Source organism: Gadus morhua, chromosome 17 (genome assembly GCF_902167405.1).
Source record: "Gadus morhua chromosome 17, gadMor3.0, whole genome shotgun sequence".
In the NCBI taxonomy this organism is placed as follows: Eukaryota; Metazoa; Chordata; class Actinopteri; order Gadiformes; family Gadidae; genus Gadus; species Gadus morhua.
In genome coordinates, this window is record NC_044064.1 from 19,397,089 (window position 1) to 19,409,772 (window position 12,684).

Genomic DNA, 12,684 nt, shown 5'->3' on the forward strand with positions numbered 1-12,684 from the left:
GTGATTTGTACGACTATTAACGTGCCGAAATAGCTCAGTTGGGAGAGCGTCAGACTGAAGATCTAAATGTCCCTGGTTCGATCCCTGGTTTCGGCAGCTGATCATCAGGCTAACCTGTTTGGTCATTTTTAAACCTGTTGGTTGATCTACTAACATGTGTTAAATTTCAAATTACTCACTGCTTTTTAAGTTATTCATGTTGAATGTGATTTGTGTGATTATTAATGTGCCGAAATAGCTCAGTTGGGAGAGCGTTAGACTGAAGATCTAAATGTCCCTGGTTCGATCCCTGGTTTCGGCAGCTGCTCATCTGGCTAACCTGTTTGGTCATTTTTAAACCTGTTGGTTGATCATCTAACATGTGTTAAATTTCAATTTACTCACTGCTTTTTAAGTTATTCTTCTTGAATGTGATTTGTATGACTATTAACGTGCAGAAATAGCTCAGTCGGGGGAGCGTTAGACTGAAGATCTAAATGTCCCTGGTTCGATTCCTGGTTTCGGCAGCTGATCATCTGGCTAACCTGTTTGGTCATTTTTAAACCTGTGGATTGATCTTCTAACATGTGTTGAATTTCTATTTACTCACTGCTTTTTAAGTTATTCTTCTTGAATGTGATTTGTATGGTTATTAATGTGACGAAATAGCTCAGTTGGGATAGCGTTTAGACTGAAGATCTAAATGTCCCTGTTTTGATCACTGGTTTCGGCAGCAGATCATCCGGCAGCAGATCATTATTTCAATTTACTCACTGCTTTTTAAGTTATTCTTGTTGAATGTGATTTATATGGTTATTAATGTGCCAAAAGAGCTCAGTTGGGAGAGCGTTAGACTGAAAATCTAAATGTACCTGGTTGGATCCCTGGTTTCGGCAGCTGATCATCTGGCTAACCTGTTTGGTCATTTTTAAACCTGTGGATTGATCTTCTAACATGTGTTGAATTTCAATTTACTCACTGCTTTTTAAGTTATTCTTCTTGAATGTGATTTGTATGGTTATTAATGTGACGAAATAGCTCAGTTGGGATAGCGTTTAGACTGAAGATCTAAATGTCCCTGTTTTGATCACTGGTTTCGGCAGCAGATCATCCGGCAGCAGATCATTATTTCAATTTACTCACTGCTTTTTAAGTTATTTTTGTTGAATGTGATTTATATGGTTATTAATGTGCCAAAAGAGCTCAGTTGGGAGAGCGTTAGACTGAAAATCTAAATGTACCTGGTTTGATCCCTGGTTTCGGCAGCTGATCATCTGGCTAACCTGTTTGGTCATTTTTAAACCTGTTGGTTGATCTACTAACATGTGTTAAATTTCAATTTACTCACTGCTTTTTAAGTTATTCTTCTTGAATGTGATTTGTATGACTATTAACGTGCAGAAATAGCTCAGTCGGGGGAGCGTTGGACTGAAGATCTAAATGTCCCTGGTTCGATTCCTGGTTTCGGCAGCTGATCATCTGGCTAACCTGTTTGGTCATTTTTAAACCTGTGGATTGATCGTCTAACATGTGTTGAATTTCAATTTACTCACTGCTTTTTAAGTTATTCTTCTTGAATGTGATTTGTATGGTTATTAATGTGACGAAATAGCTCAGTTGGGATAGCGTTTAGACTGAAGATCTAAATGTCCCTGTTTTGATCACTGGTTTCGGCAGCAGATCATCCGGCAGCAGATCATTATTTCAATTTACTCACTGCTTTTTAAGTTATTCTTGTTGAATGTGATTTATATGGTTATTAATGTGCAAAAAGAGCTCAGTTGGGAGAGCGTTAGACTGAAAATCTAAATGTACCTGGTTCGATCCCTGGTTTCGGCAGCTGATCATCTGGCTAACCTATTTGGTCATTTTTAAACCTGTTGGTTGATCTACTAACATGTGTTAAATTTCAAATTACTCACTGCTTTTTAAGTTATTCATGTTGAATGTGATTTGTGTGGTTATTAATGTGCCGAAATAGCTCAGTTGGGACAGCGTTAGACTGAAGATCTAAATGTCCCTGGTTCGATCCCTGGTTTCGGCAGCTGATCATCCGGCAGCAGATCATTATTTCAATTTACTCACAGCTTTTTAAGTTATTCTTGTTGAATGTGATTTGTAAGGTTATTAATGTGCCAAAAGAGCTCAGTTGGGAGAGCGTTAGACTGAAAATCTAAATGTACCTGGTTCGATCCCTGGTTTCGGCAGCTGATCATCTGGCTAACCTGTTTGGTCATTTTTAAACCTGTTGGTTGATCATCTACCATGTGTTAAATATCAATTTACTCACTGCTTTTTAAGTTATTCTTCTTGAATGTGATTTGTACGACTATTAACGTGCCGAAATAGCTCAGTTGGGAGAGCGTCAGACTGAAGATCTAAATGTCCCTGGTTCGATCCCTGGTTTCGGCAGCTGATCATCAGGCTAACCTGTTTGGTCATTTTTAAACCTGTTGGTTGATCTACTAACATGTGTTAAATTTCAAATTACTCACTGCTTTTTAAGTTATTCATGTTGAATGTGATTTGTGTGATTATTAATGTGCCGAAATAGCTCAGTTGGGAGAGCGTTAGACTGAAGATCTAAATGTCCCTGGTTCGATCCCTGGTTTCGGCAGCTGATCATCTGGCTAACCTGTTTGGTCATTTTTAAACCTGTTGGTTGATCATCTAACGTGTGTTAAATTTCAATTTACTCACTGCTTTTTAAGTTATTCTTCTTGAATGTGATTTGTATGACTATTAACGTGCCGAAATAGCTCAGTTGGGGAGCGTTAGACTGAAGATCTAAATGTCCCTGGTTTGATCCCTGGTTTCGGCAGCGGATCATCAGGCTTACCTGTACGGTCATTTTTAAACCTGTTTGTTGATCTTCTAACATGTGTTAAAGTTTAATTTACTCACTGCTTTTTAAGTTATTCTTGTTGAATGTGATTTGTGTGGTATTTACATGTGTCTAACATGTGTTAAAGTTCAATTTACTCACTGCTTTTTAAGTTGATCTTCTATGGTTCTAACATTTTTTTAGTTTCAATTTACTCACTGCTTTTTACGTTATTCTTGTTGAATGTGATTTGTGTGGTTATTAATGTGCCGAAATATCTCAGTTGTGAGAGTGTTAGACTGATGATCTATATGTTCCTGGTTCGAACCCTGGTTTCGGCAGCTGTTCATTCGGCAGCAGATCATTATTTCAATTTACTCACAGCTTTTTAAGTTATTCTTGTTGAATGTGATTTGTGTGGTTATTAATGTGCCGAAATATCTGAGCTGTGAGAGTGTTAGACTGATGATCTAAATGTTCCTGGTTCGAACCCTGGTTTCGGCAGGTGTTTATCAGGCTAACCTGTACGGTCATATTTAAACCTGTTGGTTGATCTTCTAACATGTGTTAAATTTCAATTTACTCACTGCTTTTTAAATTATTCTTGTTGAATGTGATTTGTGCGGTTATTAGTGTGCCGAAATAGCTCAGTTGGGAGAGCGTTAGACTGAAGATCTAAATGTCCCTGGTTCGATCCCTGGTTTCGGCAGCTGATCATCAGGCTTACCTGTTTGGTCATTTTTAAACCTGTGGATTGATCTTCTAACATGTGTTGAATTTCAATTTACTCACTGCTTTTTAAGTTATTCTTCTTGAATGTGATTTGTATGGTTCTTAATGTGACGAAATAGCTCAGTTGGGATAGCGTTAGACTGAAGATCTAAATGTCCCTGGTTCGATCACTGGTTTCGGCAGCAGATCATCAGGCTAACCTGTTTGGTCATTTTTAAACCTGTTGGTTGATCTACTAACATGTGTTAAATTTCAAATTACTCACTGCTTTTTAAGTTATTCATGTTGAATGTGATTTGTGTGATTATTAATGTGCCGAAATAGCTCAGTTGGGTGAGCGTTAGACTGAAAATCTAAATGTACCTGGTTCGATCCCTGGTTTCGGCAGCTGATCATCTGGCTAACCTGTTTGGTCATTTTTAAACCTGTTGGTTGATCATCTAACATGAGTTAAATTTCAATTTACTCACTGCTTTTTAAGTTATTCTTCTTGAATGTGATTTGTATGACTATAAACGTGCAGAAATAGCTCAGTTGGGAGAGCGTTAGACTGAAGATCTAAATGTCCCTGTTTTGATCACTGGTTTCGGCAGCAGATCATCCGGCAGCAGATCGTTATTTCAATTTACTCAATGCTTTTTAAGTTATTCTTGTGGAATGTGATTTATATGGTTATTAATGTGCCAAAAGAGCTCAGTTGGGAGAGCGTTAGACTGAAAATCTAATTGTACCTGGTTCGATCCCTGGTTTCGGCAGCTGATCATCTGGCTAACCCGTTTGGTCATTTTTAAACCTGTTGGTTGATCTACTAACATGTGTTAAATTTCAATTTACTCACTGCTTTTTAAGTTATTCATGTTGAATGTGATTTGTGTGGTTATTAATGTGCCGAAATAGCTCAGTTGGGAGAGCGTTAGACTGAAGATCCCTGGTTTCGGCAGCTGATCATCCGGCAGCAGATCATTATTTCAATTTACTCACAGCTTTTTAAGTTATTCTTGTTGAATGTGATTTGTATGGTTATTAATGTGCCAAAAGAGCTCAGTTGGGAGAGCGTTAGACTGAAAATCTAAATGTACCTGGTTCGATCCCTGGTTTCGGCAGCTGATCATCTGGCTAACCTGTTTTTGTCATTTTTAAACCTGTTGGTTGATCATCCAAAGTGTTAAATTTCAATTTACTCACTGCTTTTAAGTTATTCTTCTTGAATGTGATTTGTATGACTATTAACGTGCCGAAATAGCTCAGTTGGGAGAGCGTTAGACTGAAGATCTAAATGTCCCTGGTTTGATCCCTGGTTTCGGCAGCTGATCATCAGGCTAACCTATTTGGTCATTTTTAAACCTGTTGGTTGATCTACTAACATGTGTTAAATTTCAAATTACTCACTGCTTTTTAAGTTATTCATGTTGAATTTTATTTGTGTGATTATTAATGTGCCGAAATAGCTCAGTTGGGAGAGCGTTAGACTGAAGATCTAAATGTCCCTGGTTCGATCACTGGTTTCGGCAGCTGATCATTCGGCAGCAGATCATTATTTCAATTTACTCACAGCTTTTTAAGTTATTCTTGTTGAATGTGATTTGTATGGTTATTAATGTGCCAAAAGAGCTCAGTTGGGAGAGCGTTAGACTGAAAATCTAAATGTACCTGGTTCGATCCCTGGTTTCGGCAGCTGATCATCTGGCTAACCTGTTTGGTCATTTTTAAACCTGTTGGTTGATCATCTAACGTGTTAAATTTCAATTTACTCACTGCTTTTTAAGTTATTCTTCTTGAATGTGATTTGTATGAATATTAACATGCCGAAATAGCTCAGTTGGGAGAGCGTTAGACTGAAGATCTAAATGTCCCTGGTTCGATCCCTGGTTTCGGCAGCTGATCATCAGGCTAACCTGTTTGGTCATTTTTAAACCTGTTGGTTGATCTACTAACATGTGTTAAATTTCAAATTACTCACTGCTTTTTAAGTTATTCATGTTGAATGTGATTTGTGTGATTATTAATGTGCCGAAATAGCTCAGTTGGGAGAGCGTTAGACTGAAGATATAAATGTCCCTGGTTCGATCACTGGTTTCGGCAGCTGATCATTCGGCAGCAGATCATTATTTCAATTTACTCACAGCTTTTTAAGTTATTCTTGTTGAATGTGATTTGTATGGTTATTAATGTGCCAAAAGAGCTCAGTTGGGAGAGCGTTAGACTGAAAATCTAAATGTACCTGGTTCGATCCCTGGTTTCGGCAGCTGCTCATCTGGCTAACCTGTTTGGTCATTTTTAAACCTGTTGGTTGATCATCTAACATGTGTTAAATTTCAATTTACTCACTGCTTTTTAAGTTATTCTTCTTGAATGTGATTTGTATGACTATTAACGTGCAGAAATAGCTCAGTCGGGGGAGCGTTAGACTGAAGATCTAAATGTCCCTGGTTCGATTCCTGGTTTCGGCAGCTGATCATCTGGCTAACCTGTTTGGTCATTTTTAAACCTGTGGATTGATCTTCTAACATGTGTTGAATTTCAATTTACTCACTGCTTTTTAAGTTATTCATGTTGAATGTGATTTGTGTGATTATTAATGTGCCGAAATAGCTCAGTTGGGAGAGCGTTAGACTGAAGATCTAAATGTCCCTGGTTCGATCCCTGGTTTCGGCAGCTGATCATCTGGCTAACCTGTTTGGTCATTTTTAAACCTGTTGGTTGATCATCTAACGTGTGTTAAATTTCAATTTACTCACTGCTTTTTAAGTTATTCTTCTTGAATGTGATTTGTATGACTATTAACGTGCCGAAATAGCTCAGTTGGGGAGCGTTAGACTGAAGATCTAAATGTCCCTGGTTTGATCCCTGGTTTCGGCAGCGGATCATCAGTCTTACCTGTCTGGTCATTTTTAAACCTGTTTGTTGATCTTCTAACATGTGTTAAAGTTTAATTTACTCACTGCTTTTTAAGTTATTCTTGTTGAATGTGATTTGTGTGGTATTTACATGTGTCTAACATGTGTTAAAGTTCAATTTACTCACTGCTTTTTAAGTTGATCTTCTATGGTTCTAACATTTTTTTAGTTTCAATTTACTCACTGCTTTTTACGTTATTCTTGTTGAATGTGATTTGTGTGGTTATTAATGTGCCGAAATATCTCAGTTGTGAGAGTGTTAGACTGATGATCTATATGTTCCTGGTTCGAACCCTGGTTTCGGCAGCTGTTCATCAGGCTAACCTGTACGGTCATATTTAAACCTGTGTGTTGATCTTCTAACATGTGTTAAAGTTCAATTAACTCACTGCTTTTTAAGTTATTCTTGTTGAATGTGATTTGTTTGGTTATTCACGTGCTGAAATAGCTCAGTTGGGAGAGCGTTAGAATGTAGATCTAAATGTCCCTGGTTCGATCCCTAGCTTCGGCAGCTGATCATCATTTGAATTTACTCACTGCTTTTTAAGTTATTCTTCTTGAATGTGATTTGCATGGTTATTAATGTGCCGAAATAGCTCAGTTGGGAGAGCGTTAGACTGAAGATCTATATGTCCCTGGTTCGAACGCTGGTTTCGGCAGCTGTTCATCAGGCTAACCTGTACGGTCATATTTAAACCTGTGTGTTGATCTTCTAACATGTGTTGAATTTTAATTTACTCACTGCATTTTAAGTTATTCTTGTTGAATGTGATTTGTTTGACTATTAACGTGCCGAAATAGCTCAGTTGAGGGAGCGTTAGACTGAAGATCTAAATGTCCCTGGTTCGATCCCTGGTTTCGGCAGCTGATCATCAGGCTTACCTGTACGGTCATTTTTAAACCTGTTGGTTGATCTTCTAACATGTGTTAAAGTTTAATTTACTCACTGCTTTTTAAGTTATTCTTGTTGAATGTGATTTGTGTGGTATTTACATGTGTCTAACATGTGTTAAAGTTCAATTTACTCACTGCTTTTTAAGTTGATCTTCTATGGTTCTAACATTTTTTTAGTTTCAATTTACTCACTGCTTTTTAAGTTATTCTTGTTGAATGTGATTTGTGTGGTTATTAATGTGCCGAAATATCTGAGCTGTGAGAGTGTTAGACTGATGATCTAAATGTTCCTGGTTCGAACCCTGGTTTCGGCAGGTGTTTATCAGGCTAACCTGTACGGTCATATTTAAACCTGTTGGTTGATCTTCTAACATGTGTTAAATTTCAATTTACTCACTGCTTTTTAAATTATTCTTGTTGAATGTGATTTGTGCGGTTATTAGTGTGCCGAAATAGCTCAGTTGGGAGAGCGTTAGACTGAAGATCTAAATGTCCCTGGTTCGATCCCTGGTTTCGGCAGCTGATCATCAGGCTTACCTGTTTGGTCATTTTTAAACCTGTGGATTGATCTTCTAACATGTGTTGAATTTCAATTTACTCACTGCTTTTTAAGTTATTCTTCTTGAATGTGATTTGTATGGTTCTTAATGTGACGAAATAGCTCAGTTGGGATAGCGTTAGACTGAAGATCTAAATGTCCCTGGTTCGATCACTGGTTTCGGCAGCAGATCATCAGGCTAACCTGTTTGGTCATTTTTAAACCTGTTGGTTGATCTACTAACATGTGTTAAATTTCAAATTACTCACTGCTTTTTAAGTTATTCATGTTGAATGTGATTTGTGTGATTATTAATGTGCCGAAATAGCTCAGTTGGGAGAGCGTTAGACTGAAAATCTAAATGTACCTGGTTCGATCCCTGGTTTCGGCAGCTGATCATCTGGCTAACCTGTTTGGTCATTTTTAAACCTGTTGGTTGATCATCTAACATGAGTTAAATTTCAATTTACTCACTGCTTTTTAAGTTATTCTTCTTGAATGTGATTTGTATGACTATTAACGTGTAGAAATAGCTCAGTTGGGAGAGCGTTAGACTGAAGATCTAAATGTCCCTGTTTTGATCACTGGTTTCGGCAGCAGATCATCCGGCAGCAGATCGTTATTTCAATTTACTCAATGCTTTTTAAGTTATTCTTGTGGAATGTGATTTATATGGTTATTAATGTGCCAAAAGAGCTCAGTTGGGAGAGCGTTAGACTGAAAATCTAATTGTACCTGGTTCGATCCCTGGTTTCGGCAGCTGATCATCTGGCTAACCCGTTTGGTCATTTTTAAACCTGTTGGTTGATCTACTAACATGTGTTAAATTTCAATTTACTCACTGCTTTTTAAGTTATTCATGTTGAATGTGATTTGTGTGGTTATTAATGTGCCGAAATAGCTCAGTTGGGAGAGCGTTAGACTGAAGATCCCTGGTTTCGGCAGCTGATCATCCGGCAGCAGATCATTATTTCAATTTACTCACAGCTTTTTAAGTTATTCTTGTTGAATGTGATTTGTATGGTTATTAATGTGCCAAAAGAGCTCAGTTGGGAGAGCGTTAGACTGAAAATCTAAATGTACCTGGTTCGATCCCTGGTTTCGGCAGCTGATCATCTGGCTAACCTGTTTTTGTCATTTTTAAACCTGTTGGTTGATCATCCAAAGTGTTAAATTTCAATTTACTCACTGCTTTTAAGTTATTCTTCTTGAATGTGATTTGTATGACTATTAACGTGCCGAAATAGCTCAGTTGGGAGAGCGTTAGACTGAAGATCTAAATGTCCCTGGTTTGATCCCTGGTTTCGGCAGCTGATCATCAGGCTAACCTATTTGGTCATTTTTAAACCTGTTGGTTGATCTACTAACATGTGTTAAATTTCAAATTACTCACTGCTTTTTAAGTTATTCATGTTGAATTTTATTTGTGTGATTATTAATGTGCCGAAATAGCTCAGTTGGGAGAGCGTTAGACTGAAGATCTAAATGTCCCTGGTTCGATCACTGGTTTCGGCAGCTGATCATTCGGCAGCAGATCATTATTTCAATTTACTCACAGCTTTTTAAGTTATTCTTGTTGAATGTGATTTGTATGGTTATTAATGTGCCAAAAGAGCTCAGTTGGGAGAGCGTTAGACTGAAAATCTAAATGTACCTGGTTCGATCCCTGGTTTCGGCAGCTGATCATCTGGCTAACCTGTTTGGTCATTTTTAAACCTGTTGGTTGATCATCTAACGTGTTAAATTTCAATTTACTCACTGCTTTTTAAGTTATTCTTCTTGAATGTGATTTGTATGAATATTAACATGCCGAAATAGCTCAGTTGGGAGAGCGTTAGACTGAAGATCTAAATGTCCCTGGTTCGATCCCTGGTTTCGGCAGCTGATCATCAGGCTAACCTGTTTGGTCATTTTTAAACCTGTTGGTTGATCTACTAACGTGTTAAATTTCAAATTACTCACTGCTTTTTAAGTTATTCATGTTGAATGTGATTTGTGTGATTATTAATGTGCCGAAATAGCTCAGTTGGGAGAGCGTTAGACTGAAGATATAAATGTCCCTGGTTCGATCACTGGTTTCGGCAGCTGATCATTCGGCAGCAGATCATTATTTCAATTTACTCACAGCTTTTTAAGTTATTCTTGTTGAATGTGATTTGTATGGTTATAAATGTGCCAAAAGAGCTCAGTTGGGAGAGCGTTAGACTGAAAATCTAAATGTACCTGGTTCGATCCCTGGTTTCGGCAGCTGCTCATCTGGCTAACCTGTTTGGTCATTTTTAAACCTGTTGGTTGATCATCTAACATGTGTTAAATTTCAATTTACTCACTGCTTTTTAAGTTATTCTTCTTGAATGTGATTTGTATGACTATTAACGTGCAGAAATAGCTCAGTCGGGGGAGCGTTAGACTGAAGATCTAAATGTCCCTGGTTCGATTCCTGGTTTCGGCAGCTGATCATCTGGCTAACCTGTTTGGTCATTTTTAAACCTGTGGATTGATCTTCTAACATGTGTTGAATTTCAATTTACTCACTGCTTTTTAAGTTATTCTTCTTGAATGTGATTTGTATGGTTATTAATGTGACGAAATAGCTCAGTTGGGATAGCGTTTAGACTGAAGATCTAAATGTCCCTGTTTTGATCACTGGTTTCGGCAGCAGATCATCCGGCAGCAGATCATTATTTCAATTTACTCACTGCTTTTCAAGTTATTCTTGTTGAATGTCATTTATATGGTTATTAATGTGCCAAAAGAGCTCAGTTGGGAGAGCGTTAGACTGAAAATCTAAATGTACCTGGTTGGATCCCTGGTTTCGGCAGCTGATCATCTGGCTAACCTGTTTGGTCATTTTTAAACCTGTGGATTGATCTTCTAACATGTGTTGAATTTCAATTTACTCACTGCTTTTTAAGTTATTCTTCTTGAATGTGATTTGTATGGTTATTAATGTGACGAAATAGCTCAGTTGGGATAGCGTTTAGACTGAAGATCTAAATGTCCCTGTTTTGATCACTGGTTTCGGCAGCAGATCATCCGGCAGCAGATCATTATTTCAATTTACTCACTGCTTTTTAAGTTATTCTTGTTGAATGTGATTTATATGGTTATTAATGTGCCAAAAGAGCTCAGTTGGGAGAGCGTTAGACTGAAAATCTAAATGTACCTGGTTTGATCCCTGGTTTCGGCAGCTGATCATCTGGCTAACCTGTTTGGTCATTTTTAAACCTGTTGGTTGATCTACTAACATGTGTTAAATTTCAATTTACTCACTGCTTTTTAAGTTATTCTTCTTGAATGTGATTTGTATGACTATTAACGTGCAGAAATAGCTCAGTCGGGGGAGCGTTAGACTGAAGATCTAAATGTCACTGGTTCGATTCCTGGTTTCGGCAGCTGATCATCTGGCTAACCTGTTTGGTCATTTTTAAACCTGTGGATTGATCGTCTAACATGTGTTGAATTTCAATTTACTCACTGCTTTTTAAGTTATTCTTCTTGAATGTGATTTGTATGGTTATTAATGTGACGAAATAGCTCAGTTGGGATAGCGTTTAGACTGAAGATCTAAATGTCCCTGTTTTGATCACTGGTTTCGGCAGCAGATCATCCGGCAGCAGATCATTATTTCAATTTACTCACTGCTTTTTAAGTTATTCTTGTTGAATGTGATTTATATGGTTGTTAATGTGCAAAAAGAGCTCAGTTGGGAGAGCGTTAGACTGAAAATCTAAATGTACCTGGTTCGATCCCTGGTTTCGGCAGCTGATCATCTGGCTAACCTATTTGGTCATTTTTAAACCTGTTGGTTGATCTACTAACATGTGTTAAATTTCAAATTACTCACTGCTTTTTAAGTTATTCATGTTGAATGTTATTTGTGTGGTTATTAATGTGCCGAAATAGCTCAGTTGGGACAGCGTTAGACTGAAGATCTAAATGTCCCTGGTTCGATCCCTGGTTTCGGCAGCTGATCATCCGGCAGCAGATCATTATTTCAATTTACTCACAGCTTTTTAAGTTATTCTTGTTGAATGTGATTTGTAAGGTTATTAATGTGCCAAAAGAGCTCAGTTGGGAGAGCGTTAGACTGAAAATCTAAATGTACCTGGTTCGATCCCTGGTTTCGGCAGCTGATCATCTGGCTAACCTGTTTGGTCATTTTTAAACCTGTTGGTTGATCATCTAACATGTGTTAAATTTCAATTTACTCACTGCTTTTTAAGTTATTCTTCTTGAATGTGATTTGTACGACTATTAACGTGCCGATATAGCTCAGTTGGGAGAGCGTCAGACTGAAGATCTAAATGTCCCTGGTTCGATCCCTGGTTTCGGCAGCTGATCATCAGGTTAACCTGTTTGGTCATTTTTAAACCTGTTGGTTGATCTACTAACATGTGTTAAATTTCAAATTACTCACTGCTTTTTAAGTTATTCATGTTGAATGTGATTTGTGTGATTATTAATGTGCCGAAATAGCTCAGTTGGGAGAGCGTTAGACTGAAGATCTAAATGTCCCTCGTTCGATCCCTGGTTTCGGCAGCTGATCATCTGGCTAACCTGTTTGGTCATTTTTAAACCTGTTGGTTGATCATCTAACGTGTGTTAAATTTCAATTTACTCACTGCTTTTTAAGTTATTCTTCTTGAATGTGATTTGTATGACTATTAACGTGCCGAAATAGCTCAGTTGGGGAGCGTTAGACTGAAGATCTAAATGTCCCTGGTTTGATCCCTGGTTTCGGCAGCGGATCATCAGGCTTACCTGTACGGTCATTTTTAAACCTGTTTGTTGATCTTCTAACATGTGTTAAAGTTTAA

The 12,684-nt window shown here is 37.8% G+C and overlaps 31 non-coding genes across 31 annotated transcripts; all 31 read left to right on the plus strand.

The window, feature by feature from the left end:
• Positions 1 to 23: 23 nt before the first annotated feature.
• trnaf-gaa (transfer RNA phenylalanine (anticodon GAA)) lies at positions 24 to 96 on the plus strand. The gene has a single exon. It is a non-coding gene; the product is annotated as a tRNA-Phe (tRNA).
• A 132-nt stretch (positions 97 to 228) lies between these two features.
• On the plus strand, positions 229 to 301 carry trnaf-gaa (transfer RNA phenylalanine (anticodon GAA)). Its single transcript has one exon. It is a non-coding gene; the product is annotated as a tRNA-Phe (tRNA).
• A 132-nt stretch (positions 302 to 433) lies between these two features.
• On the plus strand, positions 434 to 506 carry trnaf-gaa (transfer RNA phenylalanine (anticodon GAA)). Its single transcript has one exon. It is a non-coding gene; the product is annotated as a tRNA-Phe (tRNA).
• Positions 507 to 1,950: 1,444 nt separating this feature from the next.
• trnaf-gaa (transfer RNA phenylalanine (anticodon GAA)) lies at positions 1,951 to 2,023 on the plus strand. The gene has a single exon. It is a non-coding gene; the product is annotated as a tRNA-Phe (tRNA).
• Positions 2,024 to 2,318: 295 nt separating this feature from the next.
• Positions 2,319 to 2,391, plus strand: trnaf-gaa (transfer RNA phenylalanine (anticodon GAA)). The gene has a single exon. It is a non-coding gene; the product is annotated as a tRNA-Phe (tRNA).
• A 132-nt stretch (positions 2,392 to 2,523) lies between these two features.
• trnaf-gaa (transfer RNA phenylalanine (anticodon GAA)) lies at positions 2,524 to 2,596 on the plus strand. The gene has a single exon. It is a non-coding gene; the product is annotated as a tRNA-Phe (tRNA).
• A 132-nt stretch (positions 2,597 to 2,728) lies between these two features.
• Positions 2,729 to 2,800, plus strand: trnaf-gaa (transfer RNA phenylalanine (anticodon GAA)). The gene has a single exon. It is a non-coding gene; the product is annotated as a tRNA-Phe (tRNA).
• Positions 2,801 to 3,071: 271 nt separating this feature from the next.
• trnai-gau (transfer RNA isoleucine (anticodon GAU)) lies at positions 3,072 to 3,144 on the plus strand. The gene has a single exon. It is a non-coding gene; the product is annotated as a tRNA-Ile (tRNA).
• Positions 3,145 to 3,439: 295 nt separating this feature from the next.
• Positions 3,440 to 3,512, plus strand: trnaf-gaa (transfer RNA phenylalanine (anticodon GAA)). Its single transcript has one exon. It is a non-coding gene; the product is annotated as a tRNA-Phe (tRNA).
• Positions 3,513 to 3,849: 337 nt separating this feature from the next.
• On the plus strand, positions 3,850 to 3,922 carry trnaf-gaa (transfer RNA phenylalanine (anticodon GAA)). The gene has a single exon. It is a non-coding gene; the product is annotated as a tRNA-Phe (tRNA).
• Positions 3,923 to 4,768: 846 nt separating this feature from the next.
• Positions 4,769 to 4,841, plus strand: trnaf-gaa (transfer RNA phenylalanine (anticodon GAA)). Its single transcript has one exon. It is a non-coding gene; the product is annotated as a tRNA-Phe (tRNA).
• A 132-nt stretch (positions 4,842 to 4,973) lies between these two features.
• trnaf-gaa (transfer RNA phenylalanine (anticodon GAA)) lies at positions 4,974 to 5,046 on the plus strand. Its single transcript has one exon. It is a non-coding gene; the product is annotated as a tRNA-Phe (tRNA).
• A 293-nt stretch (positions 5,047 to 5,339) lies between these two features.
• On the plus strand, positions 5,340 to 5,412 carry trnaf-gaa (transfer RNA phenylalanine (anticodon GAA)). The gene has a single exon. It is a non-coding gene; the product is annotated as a tRNA-Phe (tRNA).
• Positions 5,413 to 5,544: 132 nt separating this feature from the next.
• trnaf-gaa (transfer RNA phenylalanine (anticodon GAA)) lies at positions 5,545 to 5,617 on the plus strand. The gene has a single exon. It is a non-coding gene; the product is annotated as a tRNA-Phe (tRNA).
• A 295-nt stretch (positions 5,618 to 5,912) lies between these two features.
• Positions 5,913 to 5,985, plus strand: trnaf-gaa (transfer RNA phenylalanine (anticodon GAA)). The gene has a single exon. It is a non-coding gene; the product is annotated as a tRNA-Phe (tRNA).
• Positions 5,986 to 6,117: 132 nt separating this feature from the next.
• On the plus strand, positions 6,118 to 6,190 carry trnaf-gaa (transfer RNA phenylalanine (anticodon GAA)). Its single transcript has one exon. It is a non-coding gene; the product is annotated as a tRNA-Phe (tRNA).
• Positions 6,191 to 6,322: 132 nt separating this feature from the next.
• trnaf-gaa (transfer RNA phenylalanine (anticodon GAA)) lies at positions 6,323 to 6,394 on the plus strand. The gene has a single exon. It is a non-coding gene; the product is annotated as a tRNA-Phe (tRNA).
• A 271-nt stretch (positions 6,395 to 6,665) lies between these two features.
• trnai-gau (transfer RNA isoleucine (anticodon GAU)) lies at positions 6,666 to 6,738 on the plus strand. The gene has a single exon. It is a non-coding gene; the product is annotated as a tRNA-Ile (tRNA).
• A 280-nt stretch (positions 6,739 to 7,018) lies between these two features.
• On the plus strand, positions 7,019 to 7,091 carry trnaf-gaa (transfer RNA phenylalanine (anticodon GAA)). The gene has a single exon. It is a non-coding gene; the product is annotated as a tRNA-Phe (tRNA).
• A 132-nt stretch (positions 7,092 to 7,223) lies between these two features.
• Positions 7,224 to 7,296, plus strand: trnaf-gaa (transfer RNA phenylalanine (anticodon GAA)). The gene has a single exon. It is a non-coding gene; the product is annotated as a tRNA-Phe (tRNA).
• Positions 7,297 to 7,772: 476 nt separating this feature from the next.
• trnaf-gaa (transfer RNA phenylalanine (anticodon GAA)) lies at positions 7,773 to 7,845 on the plus strand. The gene has a single exon. It is a non-coding gene; the product is annotated as a tRNA-Phe (tRNA).
• A 337-nt stretch (positions 7,846 to 8,182) lies between these two features.
• On the plus strand, positions 8,183 to 8,255 carry trnaf-gaa (transfer RNA phenylalanine (anticodon GAA)). Its single transcript has one exon. It is a non-coding gene; the product is annotated as a tRNA-Phe (tRNA).
• Positions 8,256 to 9,101: 846 nt separating this feature from the next.
• trnaf-gaa (transfer RNA phenylalanine (anticodon GAA)) lies at positions 9,102 to 9,174 on the plus strand. Its single transcript has one exon. It is a non-coding gene; the product is annotated as a tRNA-Phe (tRNA).
• Positions 9,175 to 9,306: 132 nt separating this feature from the next.
• trnaf-gaa (transfer RNA phenylalanine (anticodon GAA)) lies at positions 9,307 to 9,379 on the plus strand. The gene has a single exon. It is a non-coding gene; the product is annotated as a tRNA-Phe (tRNA).
• Positions 9,380 to 9,672: 293 nt separating this feature from the next.
• On the plus strand, positions 9,673 to 9,745 carry trnaf-gaa (transfer RNA phenylalanine (anticodon GAA)). Its single transcript has one exon. It is a non-coding gene; the product is annotated as a tRNA-Phe (tRNA).
• A 130-nt stretch (positions 9,746 to 9,875) lies between these two features.
• trnaf-gaa (transfer RNA phenylalanine (anticodon GAA)) lies at positions 9,876 to 9,948 on the plus strand. Its single transcript has one exon. It is a non-coding gene; the product is annotated as a tRNA-Phe (tRNA).
• A 295-nt stretch (positions 9,949 to 10,243) lies between these two features.
• Positions 10,244 to 10,316, plus strand: trnaf-gaa (transfer RNA phenylalanine (anticodon GAA)). The gene has a single exon. It is a non-coding gene; the product is annotated as a tRNA-Phe (tRNA).
• Positions 10,317 to 11,760: 1,444 nt separating this feature from the next.
• Positions 11,761 to 11,833, plus strand: trnaf-gaa (transfer RNA phenylalanine (anticodon GAA)). The gene has a single exon. It is a non-coding gene; the product is annotated as a tRNA-Phe (tRNA).
• Positions 11,834 to 12,128: 295 nt separating this feature from the next.
• trnaf-gaa (transfer RNA phenylalanine (anticodon GAA)) lies at positions 12,129 to 12,201 on the plus strand. Its single transcript has one exon. It is a non-coding gene; the product is annotated as a tRNA-Phe (tRNA).
• Positions 12,202 to 12,333: 132 nt separating this feature from the next.
• On the plus strand, positions 12,334 to 12,406 carry trnaf-gaa (transfer RNA phenylalanine (anticodon GAA)). Its single transcript has one exon. It is a non-coding gene; the product is annotated as a tRNA-Phe (tRNA).
• A 132-nt stretch (positions 12,407 to 12,538) lies between these two features.
• trnaf-gaa (transfer RNA phenylalanine (anticodon GAA)) lies at positions 12,539 to 12,610 on the plus strand. Its single transcript has one exon. It is a non-coding gene; the product is annotated as a tRNA-Phe (tRNA).
• Positions 12,611 to 12,684: the final 74 nt, after the last annotated feature.